The sequence below is a fragment of the Electrophorus electricus genome, chromosome 7, assembly GCF_041902795.1.
Source record: "Electrophorus electricus isolate QZ-2024a chromosome 7, ASM4190279v1, whole genome shotgun sequence".
Lineage (NCBI taxonomy): Eukaryota > Metazoa > Chordata > Actinopteri > Gymnotiformes > Gymnotidae > Electrophorus > Electrophorus electricus.
In genome coordinates, this window is record NC_137503.1 from 13011672 (window position 1) to 13024973 (window position 13302).

The 13302-nt window shown below is 41.9% G+C and overlaps 1 protein-coding gene across 10 annotated transcripts in view; it reads left to right on the forward strand.

The window, feature by feature from the left end:
* cdh22 (cadherin 22) overlaps window positions 1-13302 on the forward strand; it is a 155266-nt gene that overhangs the window by 25482 nt on the left and 116482 nt on the right. For 9 of the 10 annotated variants that reach the window (XM_081717641.1, XM_081717644.1, XM_027000729.3 and 6 more), the window contains exon 2: window positions 234-2312. The gene's annotated coding sequence lies outside the window, so the exon portion shown is untranslated. Of the gene's footprint in view, window positions 1-233; window positions 2313-3138; window positions 3286-13302 lie in introns of those variants that run through there. The other variant, XM_035524604.2, reaches the window with a different exon arrangement.

Genomic DNA, 13302 nt, shown 5'->3' on the forward strand with positions numbered 1-13302 from the left:
TCCTATCCTGATAATCACATCACACCGTACAAACTATTATCACAGTATTATAATGCTGGAAAGACTACAATTGGTGAATGCAGTATTCAGGAAGCAGCAAAACCTTATTATGCAGTATATTTAATTAGGAGAGGAACCAGTGTAGACATTTACTACTGTGACGTGTTTTTAGAACTCCATTGGATGTAGGTGCTGGGATTATGTGTTTTAATGGTAAACCCTTGGCCCCTCAGATTGCCTCAGCATTCACGATACTGCAGATGAAGCAGTTGGAGTAGACCACAGCTCTCCCTCTACTCCCACCAGTTCAGGCCTGTTCTTTCATGTCATTCTACACTCTTTACATCAGAGAGTCAAACAATTTCTGGCAAAAGGCAAAGGGAATCTTAATCCATTTTCCCTTTCTTTTGTTGCAGATGTTGGCATGACACAATGAAACAATGCACTGGAAGACAAAAGGCTCTCCAAATCCACCCCCCCCCCCCTCACCGTTTTTTCATGTTTATTGTCTTTTGGAGTTAATTAGAATGTAATTTCCACTTCCGTCACTAACAGTTTTCTTAGGACATGAATTTGCAAATTTCTGTTCTGAGCTAACAGAAATTAAAGAGAAAAAAAATGCAAATTGTAGCTGCTTTATAAATTTTTTATAAAGCATAATTGTAATGCATTGCACAACACAGAATATATATGTTATTTCTTCTTTTCATGTAATACATTTTTCAGGCCTGACCAAATGCTGTAAATATATTGATTTCTTAATAGCCATAGGAATGTTCCTGTCCCTTTTTCCACTGACATGGTGAATCTGTGCTGTTCCCTGTCAGTCCCATTTGTCTTCTTCCAGAGGCTGTGTTTACATTGTCCACCTGGCATCTGCCCAGTGCTGAGTTTGAGAGATTACTTACACTGTCTTGCCAGCATGCAAGCACAAAACATGCGGAATATTCAGCAGTCATTTCCATAGTCAGCAGTTCTTATGATAAGACTTTTAAAGTAAGGGTGTGTGCGCGCGTGTGTGTATGTGTGTGTGTGTGTGTGTGTGTGTGTGAGTGAAAGAAAGAAAATATGTGCATGCCAGACCATGATGGATTAAAAACATCTCAACACCAAGGTGTGTTAGGTCTATTATAGCATTTTTACTCAGATATGACATAGTATGTGAGAGGGGAAGGGAGAGAGATAGGTAGAGATAGAGAAAAGAGAAAGAGAGAGAGATTGATCAAATGCTTAGAGTAACAGTCTCAATAGTGACATGCACACCAATATGTGATCCTGACAACATCCACAAACCACATATTAATAGTGTATTTCTATGCAATAATATAGAAATAATATATATTTATGCCCGATTGAACAAAACAATTAAATTTCTTTTTCTGTTTAATGTACTTTCCCTGCCACATTAATAATGTAATAAACAACAGTATCAAAAATAATTCGGAGATGTCACATGAAATATCTTGCATGCACAGTCTCAGAAGGCTCCTGTGGGTTTCGCTTGGTGTGGAGTTTTGAGAATGGTTTCACCTTTCATGCAGTGCCTGTCTCGGTAAGTTCACCTCTGGGTGAGTTATTGATCCAGACCCCTTAGTCAGGTACTTAACCCAAGACAGCCACAGTAAATAATACTACAGTGGCTAACGCCCCATGTAGAGGGAGCAATGCAGGCCAGCTGAGATTCTTTTCTCCTTATTCCAACCCCCTTCCCCTCTCTCTCTGTCTGTCTATCGTTGTGTCTCAGAGGGCTGGAGAAGGATGAAAAAATGCCATAGCCCCTGTGTGATCCCTGTTCTTGGTCCCCTACCATCCCCCATCTTCTTTGATATATGTTATGCGTGCACACACACACACACACACACATACACATACACACACACACACACACACACACACACACACACACACACACACACACACACACACACACACACACGCACACACACACACATTTATCTGAATCTGCTTTGTCTCAAATATTTTCAAAAAGTTTCAAATATTAAAGTTAAGCAGCAATAACCCGTCCCTTAAATCATTCCTGCTTTTCTCCCAGTCTCTCTCATTCCCCGACGTCCACCAGTTCTCTGCATCACCACAAGAGGCTACACGGGTTGCGCGCTGTCTGAATACTCTCGGCTGGAGAGTAAGGGCGCCAGTACCGGCGTGGCGGCAGAGGAGAGCGCATCGTTCCCCTACGGTGTCTACTCCGCCGCAGCGCACTGAGGATCGTGGCTTATTCGAGGGGCATCTCGAATTGCTAGGAACTCGATCCGAAAAAAAACAAACCATAGCTTCATCTCTGCTTGCTATTTGTAAGTAAGAGTCCATGTCTATAATTTAAACTGATTAAAACTGCATGCTTCTTTCTCCTCTGTGAAGATGGTAGTTTAATTAGAGATAAATGAATAATTTCTTGTATTATATTACCTTGGTACGCGATGATTACCAGGCATCAGATGACAAGTGATTACCGATAACATCGTTGATTTGAATATTTAACTTGTTGCCTGTACAATTTAAATCCAAAAGAGAACATTGTAGTTTTATTACGAGAAGTTTTTTAACTGACATGTGCCAACCAGATTTGACATGCCTCATTGGTTAGAGAAGGCAAGTTTGATTGTCGTAAAGTTGGAGCAACAGAGTAATTTTAACGCTCTCGAGTCTTCGAAATGATTAGTTAAGTAAAATCTAGTCGTCTGCATTTCAATTCATTTCGTCTTCATTTCATTTATATATATATATATATATATATATATATATATATATATATATATATATATATATATATATATATATATATATATATATATATATATATTACTTTATTCTAGATTGCTATGATTTCTTAATGTAGACCAAGTCGGTATCGATATCATGTTGAATTAACCATTGACCGAGTCTTTAGCTGGCTGGAATATAGAATTTCTATAAACTCTGGAATTAAGCTTTTTACTGGTCGATAAATTGCATTTCGAGGTAAAGTATGGGATGCCGTGCGGGATTTTTATTGTAACTCCGCAGCCTTGCCTGACGATGCTGAGTTTCACGGTCGTAATTCCCTTGTAAAGCATGGATTCCGGAATTATCTGGCGAACATGCCACTTGATGCGCAGACTCTCGCACTGAGGGGGGAAGTTATTTGTTTGGACGCACTTTTAGAGAAGATTGCATACATCCATAGTCAGTGATGCACTAAATGAAGAAGAAGACTAAGAATAAATGGATTAACGATTACTTTATCTTTTCATTGCTCATTAAATATGCATTCTGCAGCTGTACATTGTAAGTAATAAAAACCTGGTTTTAAGATGATCTCATATGGATTTTCCACAATGAAGCGGTTTAACTTTTACACGTTTAAATATCAGACCGGCATCAGATTATATTATTGCTATAATGGTTACACTAGCAGCAGGTATTTGAGACCAAGGAGATGTAGAATATATACTAACGATTATCAAGAAAGGCAGCTTGTGGTGTAATGTCCTAGACGATTAGTATATATGAATTTTAAATCGAAGTGCTGTTTATTGTACGTGGTGAGATAAAGTCACGAGTGCGGTTACATCCACGTGGCACATCATAATTAGCCCTTAGAAATGCGCACTGGCGAGAAAAGTCATTTGATTATTGGAGAAAGTGTAAATGCGCGTGGTTACTCTTCACTCAACAGTTTTTACATATATTATTTGTTGAGAGATGTATGTGTTAAGGGATGCAGTAAGGCACGCTCTCTGTAAAGCGATGCACGTTCTCCCAATATCCCCTGTAGGAATAAAGGCAAGCATGCCCATTTCAAAGACTTCTCCAAGTAGCTCAGCCTTCTGTGCTGAGTGGGTGGCTTGTGAAAGTTGACTGCGTTTCTAATGGGGGGTTGTCCTATTCTTAAATCATCAGCGCTCATGGAAGGTAAGAGACACCTTCACCGAGCCCACAGAACAGTGCATGGCTCTGGGAGAAAAGTTTGGCTGTGTGAGCTTTGCCTTACCCCCTTGCCCACAATTTCTACGTCATAATTTCATTAAATCAAAAGATTTCGACAGAGAGCTGCTGGAGGACGTTGATTATGTGGTTCCTTTGTGAGGTAATGCCTCATTTTCCAAAATGCAGTACTTCCTTGAGTGCACTAGCAGCACTCTTGCATAGGAGGGCAGTCTGATGGGACAGTGCATGGTGAAGCCACACCCCTACCCCACCCCTCCCCAGTCTGTCGCTCACGTGTTCCCCTTGTAAATACAGGCAGGACACAGCCCACATGACCATAAATTGTAGATGCACAGACGGACGGCATATGGATTTGTTGTGATTTATGTCAGATGGTGGGCAGTGTGGCCGTCAGCTCACAGAAACGAGGGACCCTACAGTCACCGCTGCAGCTCTGAAAAATCACTGGTATGAAGCAGCGAGCCTTACACAAAATTGATTGATATTTACCAAGTTGGAGAATAAACCATACAGTAAGGCTGGTTGGGGGAGTTCCGGTGGGGTGGGGGCTGTATATGAGGTAATATGGGTTACAAATGAAGGAGGTTTTGTGGTTCCCGAAAGTAAATCTGTTGCTGTATTTTTTTAATTGCCCCAGACTCAGAGGACTGGAGTTGTAGGCTTACATCTATGGTTCTGCACCTGCTTCAAGAACCTCTGAGGCTGAACTTTATCTTAAATTATCCATTGTGTTACAATCTCACACCTGCTCCTAGAGCCATCATGTGCCAAAGGGGCTCACCCCTCTGCTTCCACACAGCAGTGTGTGTGTGTGTGTGTGTATTTGTGTGTGTGTGTGTGTGTGTGTGTGTGTGTGTGTGTGTGTGTGTTTATCCTTTCACTTAGGCAGTGAAGCAGTGCCAATCTTTCAGTTTTCTGCTGTTGTATAGTGGACACTGTTCAAGTATGTACAATAAATTCATCACAATAAATTCATCAGAAAAAAAATACTGGCTAGATATTTGAAGATTTTTCAGGTTTGTGGTCTAGTTTTATTTGGATAGAATTTTTATTCTTTTGTTGTTTTATTTGTTTGTGGACCACTTAGATTAGCATAATTAATGGAAGACCATGATCTATTAAATGTTTAATTTTATTTTCCTCTCTGAGTCCTTGCACTCATGGACTCCTGAAGACAACCTTCACTAGATGATGAACAGTGATAGGGTCCCAGGTTTTATGGCAGGGTACTAAAATGAGCATGTTAACAATCTTAAGGAGGATGCAATAAGTACAATACCTACCCACGGGCTTCCTACTAGCACAGTACTGTAGAGTACAAAGTGAACTCATCCTGCATACTGGGTGATATATGGATTTCAGCCACTTCAGAAATGCTTTTAACACTGCCAAGGACTTCTCAACAAACATAAAGTGCATTCCATTGTTATTTCCAGTACAGCTAGCACAACCCCTGCCTTTACAAAAACACAGATGGCATTATAAAGGATGAAGTTAAACAATGCAAATTACACAAAATAATTTAAAATGCTAATAGGTGTTTTACTCCTCCATGGCCTCAGTGACAATCAGTACCAGGGCTGGTAGCCTAGTTTTGCAGTACTTGTGTCAGAGTAGTTCATATGCATGTAAAAACTTCTGAGATGATTATAAGGTGAATTACACCTGGATTTCTCTGATTGGCTCTCTAGTCTAGATAGATTTCATCAAGCATGAACTGATGAAAACAAAATGAGTCAGAGTGATGTCATTTGCTTCTGCTCTACTGAAGTCATAGGAAAACCAGAAACTAACTTCGGTCTTAACTCTAACCATTCTTAACTTTTCGCATGAATTTGATCTTGCAGTTTCTTACAAATTTGCAATTATGGTGGTTTTATATATAACTGCATTCTATTTGTGAATTTTACTTAGGTTTCATTCTAGTCTTTATTTTAGTAACAAAAGTAATAATGATTGGTATAGTTATATCACATATCTGTGTCTGCTTCATTATAACTCTTATTGACACAATGCCTCCCTACTGACTGATTTAGTTGACAACAAAATGTCATTTATCAGAATTTTTATTTATCTTGCCGTAAACTACAAATTGTTGTTATTAAATTCCAGCTATGTACTCAATCATCCAATCAAACCAATATTTTCTAACAATGCTGACATCATATAAAGACTGGTTTATGGTTATGGCAGTTATAGCCATGCAGCCAGGAGTCCACAAATCAATTTTTTGAAGGAATATGTGTGTGTGTGTGTGGGGGGGGGTAAATTCAATAATTGCTGTTATTAATGTGTCAGGCTCTAACTACTCGTGCTGTCACTCAAAACGGCACCCTTGCAATTTGAGTCCACACACACACACACACACACACACACAAAGGATTCTCACATACCACATTATTATTGAGTTTAATTAATTATTAACATTTTGAATACTTTGGTGGAGCACGGAGGAGAATTAAGTGCTCTTCTGTGAGTTTGCGGCTGTCCTTTCTCAGTGTTTGTGCATAAAGTGGTACATAAGTTAACGCCACAGTACACCATTCTGCTTCCCCTCCCTCTTTCTTGTGATAAAAGACAAGACTGAATAGATTTCTTATTACTGAACCATTGTTTTGTCAATATATGTTTTTTTCAAGCCTTTCATTTGAATTGAGAAAATGTGCTGGACTGATTGTTAATTAATGAAATGCAAAACATATTAGATCTTGCTATGTGAAGTTCTAATAGAGAAAACCACAAGTGTTCAGAGCCAAGGAGATTCATTCAGGTTACTGACTAGTTTCTGAGTTCATAAGCTGTATATTAGATGAACTCTGCTTCCAGTTTGAGCGTTTCAGAGGCCTTATGCGGTTTATTTCTTTTTTGTCTCCCTGGCAATCATCAAGTACTGTGTTACCATGGCAATTTAGCTTGGCTGACGTTGGCATTTGTGAGAGGGAGCGGGCAGAAACTGTGCACCCTAGCATAGCATGCCGCCTCACTTTTCTACTCTTTGTAGGTGCAAAGCGAGAAGGCTCTGAGGTTTTCTTCCTGTAGGGGAGTGGCGGCGGTCGCTCAGCCAGCGGTTCGCACTTCACCCAGTGCGAGCCTTGGTGGCCTCCAACACGAGCGATTTCTTTTCCTCACGGGGCAATCAGTGGGAATTTTCGGTTGGAAATTACTGGGCTACCGAGCAGGCCTGCTGCGATTGTTATGAAGCCTCACTTCTGGGTCTATTTCACAGTTGGCTTCATAGAGCAATGTGATGGCGTAAGAGGAAGAAAGAAAAGTGGCCTTCACTCTTCTTGACATCTGCGCTTGGTCCCTTCCTCTCCATAGTGCTGAGCCATACTCCCCCACCGCCCAACCAAAGAGGTATATTGACTTTAAATGCCACTGCATATTGCATGAAATCTGGTGGTCAAAGAGCACTTCCAGGGCTAAGGATTCACTCTGGATGGGAAATGGGAATAAAAGAAACTTGTGGTGGCTGTTGCTTTGGGATTTTGGGGTTGTCTTGCAGATCTAAAGCTGGAGCGTGGGGAAGAAGGTGGGGTGTAGGAGTTACTGGAAACTCTCAACAGCAGACCTTGTTCTAGCCTGATAATAGTTGTAGTTTTTTAAACTTTCCCTATTCCAGCCCAAGCCAGACTGCCAATCCTTTTGCTGATCTGAGATCAGTCTAATATTGTTTAACAGCAACCCAGACTCCTGACACAGATACAAAACTGTACTGGCCATAGCTAAGATCAGAACTACATTTGTGTGTACAGCACTTGGTGAGCCATCAAAGCAAGCTGTCACTTCTTCCAAAGAGAACTCATTGGGCTGAATTATTGCTCGTCAGTCACCTCTATCTTTCTGGAGAGGAGGACTATTATGGGAGAAATTCATATTTGATTATGGTGGTCACAGACAACTTCAGAGAGGCCTGCAGAATCCCAATCTCAGAGAAAGGGCTGGTGCTGGTGAGCCGTTCAGGCTAGCTTTTGACATCATGAGTTCTTGACAAGCTCTGCCCTCTCTGGCCAGCTTTGATCAGCTCCACTGACAGTTTGCCTCTGGGGTCATCAGGCTGTCCAGACTCTCTCTCTCTCTCTCTCTCTCTCTCTCTCTCTCTCTCTCTCTCTCTCTCTCTCTCTCTCTCAAGGTCTCTCCCTTTCTCTCTCGCTCTGTAACTGTTTCTAGTGCTCTTATGGTCTTTGTCCTCCTCCTACTATATATTATTATTTTTTTCTTTTTTACCTTCTCTCTGTTTCTGTCTCCCAGCCAAGGGAGCACCTTCTCTCTTTGTGTTTCATTCTCTCTTTCAGCTCTCTAAAGAAGTGCTGCACCATGAAAGCTACTCAGATTCAGATCAGGTGTTTATGTTGCCCTTACTGCAGACATTGTCCAAGTTGGAAGTCATGCTTTTATCTTGTTCCTTCCTTACTGTCCGAGGACAGTGTATGCTATACCTCAAACACACTTCAGATTTAGCTTAAATGCTCCTGTCATTCTAGATGGGCTGCAGTAACTTCCCTGAGTAGGACTGATAAGGCAAAATGATACCATGACGGACACAGCTGACACCTACTACAGCATGCAGTGCCTCATTCATGTCAGCCATCTGAATATAATGAGTGATGTGGAGAATGAGGGGAGAATGCTATCAGTGGACAGCACTGCTTCCATATCAGTAGACTCTTATGTCATAGGACACCACTGCTTCCTCACTGAGTGTTACCTCAATGAACATCTCCTCATGAACATCTGTACAAATTATGTCATTAACGCAGGCTGAGAAATGAGATGGCGCTGTATCTTGGACTGACCGCGCTCAGTTTGTATATGGAGGAGAGTAATGTCTAGGCAACTTGAGATTCTTTTCTTTCATAGACTCCTCTCAAATGTCAATGCAGTCTGCTGCTATATACCTTCAGCTTTGTGTGCTCAGTTGTGCCGTATCAGAAGCAACAGTTGTGCAGGTGAATAAGCACCACTAACATTGTGTGTGATTTAAGGTGTTTGGTGGCTTTTTGGAGTTGCCGTTGGTGACAGGGTTTGCCCCTATCTTGCAATACCATACTGGCCTGCATGACTGTCCTGGGGCCTGTGCAGTTACAGGCTGAAAGGATGTCACTGTGGAAGAGAGTGGGATGGGCTGAACTCAGCAGGGTGCTGCAAGGGGCCCATGGTAAGATTTCCATTTGTGGCTAAGTGGGAGGGAGGGAGAGAGAGAGAGAGAGAGAGAGAGAGAGAGAGAGAGAGAGAGAGAGAGAGAGAGAGAGAGAGAGAGAGAGAGAGAGAGAGAGAGAGAGAGAGAGAGAGAGAGAGAGAGAGAGAGAGAGAGAGAGAGAGAGAGAGAGAGAGAGAGAGAGAGAGAGAGAGAGAGAGAGAGATTACTTTGTCTACTACTTTGAAACAACATAAGGCTGGTGGGCTGATATATTTCAGGCATTCTTGAGTGTTACCGAGGTGGGCGTGAAAGAGGAATAGACAGTGGGCCAGGACTTCTGAACATAGAGGAAGCACTCGTGAGCACAGCACAGCAAAATTTAGTGCTGACCCAAGTTGCTGATCCAAGTTCCGGGACACAAAGTATCACATGTAGGAGGGCTGGCTCACTTTAGCTTTGTAGCACATATTGACTGTGTGGCTAACTAGGTCCAGATCTTAGACTAGCATTTCCACTGCCTCCTGAATACAGATGTTGGTGTTAGTTATGAAAGAATTAATCATCCTGTGTGTAAGAGAGTGTGAGTATGGATGACATGCATTACCGGTGTGAGTGCAAAATAGGCCCAACCATATAAATGACTTATGACAATGGATCAAATGGGATTATGCTGGTCAAGTGGTCATGTAATTATGCATGTGCACAGATTTGAGTGTGGTGGACTCTTCAGAAGACATCCCTCCTATCGTAATAGTGAACAACTCCATCATCATGTGGAGCTGCTTTTATACATTGTGGTCCTTATTATGCCATACTAGACAGGATTGTGTTTATAAGTTAAAGCGAGATAAGGACACATACATATACCAGTGTGTGCTACATTGTGCAACTGCACATGCACTCATTGCATTGCACTCAAGGCTTGTGGCATATTCCCACCACTGTGAAAATGTTATGATACTGGTGTGCCTGGTTTTCATGGTACACAGCAGCATGTGCACACCGACCTTAATTCCGATACAGGATGGGATTTGCCCTGGTGATGTGCATCTTGGAGTGATTAAGCCCAATGCCACGATGTGACGAGCCACTGGGCTCCTGTGTGCACACTCCCCCCTTTTGTTTCCAGCCATAATGGGCTATGTAAGTTAACACCCTAGAGACACAACAGCACTTCGTAGCTGCGTGTGGATTGTCAGAGTGCCCCAGTTCTGGGCACTTTCTCTCCCGTTTGGAATGCAGAGGGCACTGGATCTCACCACGGAATGACAATAATCGCTGCGGCCTTCTCTCCTCTCACTCCTCCCTCACCTCATTGCCTTTGTCTTTCTCTTTCTCTCTCTCTCTCTCCATTCTCTTTCCTTCTTTCCTCTGTCTCTTGCTTTTTTTCTTGCTTTGTTTGTTTATACAGCAGTGTCTCGGAAGCCGTGAGGTGACAGGCTCGGCTTGTGTTGCCTGCGTTTCGCGTGACAAGTCAAACTGAAAGCGCTAGTGAGGACAGCCAAGGTCTGCTGTCATACTGTTGCACGGTGGATTTTCCGTGATAATCTGGCCGGCCCGATTTGGCTGGTCTTTCGTGGTAGGACACCGCGCTGGTAAGATGCGCTGTAGCGCACTGGCCTTTCTAAGCCTGATTTCGGCCAGATGCCTCATTTGCGCTGTCCGATCCGATGACCTTTACGTCAGTCACAGATGAAGAGTTGGAGGCACTGGGACACTGGCCACCACTCCTTAATGAACACGTTCAGGCCTGGACATGATTCACTTTGTCAGATGAAAATTTAAAACCCGTGGCCCAGTTCAGAACAGCATCAGACTAACACTGACAAACTGAGGCTCGGGCAATCTGACTAAGAATAGGTTCAAGGGCCATTCGAATTGTAAATGATGAAAACCAATCTTTTGGAGCCTTAGGATGAACGAAGCATTTATTGTTATTTTTCAGCCATTAATATTTCCCTGTTTTAGACATCTTGCAGCAATATACATATTTCATATTACCCTCATTTCAGCTACCTAGTTATGCAGGAGAACTACAAGGTAAAACAAATGAGGAAATTAAAATGTCTTGTATTCTTTATCAAAGCAAGTAAGCACTACCTTTCTAATTTACATTATTTGATTGCAAGGGACAAAAACGCCACCAGAACAAAGAACTGGCTAGGGAACATTTGTTTGTGGCTTAATTGCTATCTTAACTTCGTTGAAATGACTAAAAATACTTTTACGGCAATGTAAATGGTACCTAAAATAAAGAAATGTACAATTTATCATCATTCTTCTGACATCTCAGTCATCCACACAGATGGATCTTTCAAGTAACCTCCTTCATAACAGCAGTCAACACTGCTAGCTCACACTCGCAATGTAAATGACATTAGAGAGAGACATATATGGAGTTTGCCATAATTGGTTCAGTGGGCTATTTCGCAAGGCAATGAAATAAATGGTACAATAATTCCACTTGTGAAGATAAGAGCTAGGGGCTTAATTATGGCTTTATCTAACGAGGTTCAGTGTAATGTCATGACCCCAGTCTGTTTGCAGCTGATGACTTATTTCTCTGTTCTTTGCAGATACACTGTGCATGCAAGTCCTCACGCAAGGCCACAAACTCAATATAGTGATACGGAAACTTAGTGCAAAAAGTCTAGCTGTCATGGCCTTGTAGAAATCTTTTAAAAGACTTTTAATGCTTCCAAACACCAGAAACACTACAACTTACATGGTCTGTCTGTTTTCCAAGTTTGCATAACAAATATAACATTTGCTTATTTAGTTGTTATTTCCTTTGTGCTTTCAGTGAATGTAGGAGTGTCTGTGTCTGCCTCATACTGATGTAAACTCTTCGAACGCATTATTAGCTTCTAAAAACATGAACATTGTGATTTTATTCTACGCAAGTGCACAGACGAGGGTCTGAAACAGACTGTGGAGAGTATTCGTTTGTACTCTTTTTGACATGAGTGCCTTGACTGAAAAGAGGTCTAAATGTAATAAAACATTTTCAGGCTGGCCATAATGTAATTGTGGGTATGAAATAGGTCAGATAATGCCAAGCATCACTCATCCTGAGTGATTTGTTATGCAGTTTAAATGGCTTGTTTGATCATTTCTCTTGGCCAAAGAACAAAGAATGTGCATGAAAGAGCCTCCCGCGGCACATCACAGTTTACTCTTTCAGTCTCCCCGTCGCCACGTTGTTCTGTGCTTCCTGATTCGTTTATCTTAAGTTGCACTATGGTGGATTGTCTTGAGCTATTCTGTGTTTTAATTTTATTTTTCACCTGCACAGCTCCCTTGGCAAGCTTCTTTTCAGGCACCCTGAGCTCTGCACTTGGCCTTTGCTTTTTCGCTGTGTTTTGTAGATGACTCAGTCCTTATTCCACACAGCTGTACAACACACATCGGTTGTCTGACTACTAGTCTTTCTCTCACTATAGGCTTAATGCACTGAACTCTTTGTCAGAACTTTCCAGAAGTCCTGCGTTTAAATAGTTCCCAAGCCAGCCTTGCACAAATGTAAGCCTAGATGAGCCGAAGGCTTAATAAGGAGAGTGAAATTAGAGGGCAGTGCATGCAGTTTGATGGCATGAGCGTGTGTGTTATTTTAATTTCTCCTTTCCTTGATCTGCTTGTCGTGGTGATTGAAGCCCTTGGGGGGTCTGACCATGTCTGACCATGTGTGGTGAAGCCTCCTAATATCACATTGAACAGAACTGAGTATCAAAAGCAAGGGCCCTTGTTCCTTCCCTAAACCAGCCAAGCTAATAAAATGCTCCCTGCTCTGAGATCATAGTGCATTTGGAACTACCCACTATATTTATCACTACCCACCTTATTAGAATCATTTATTTAAAAGAATCAGACTATGGGTTTATGCCCTGTTTTTTAGCCATCCTACAGCTCTGTCAGTGGTCAGTTTCTGACCAGGCCACTTGATCACTGTTGGCTGGATATTTTTGGAAGGAGGATCAGTCACAGTGCAGCAGTGACACTGGCATATGGGAAAAATCCAGAAGCATTAATGGGCATGATAACAGCACTAGACCCACTGGCATTTCAGCCCCAACTACCGTGCCACTATCATGCCACTACCATGTTCATGGAAGTGGAAATGCTGATAAAGCTCTGCCACCCAAATAATATCCCATCAGCAGTTGTCCTGCAATCACAAACGGTCCAGAGATAAACGGGAGTAGGGATGGCTGACC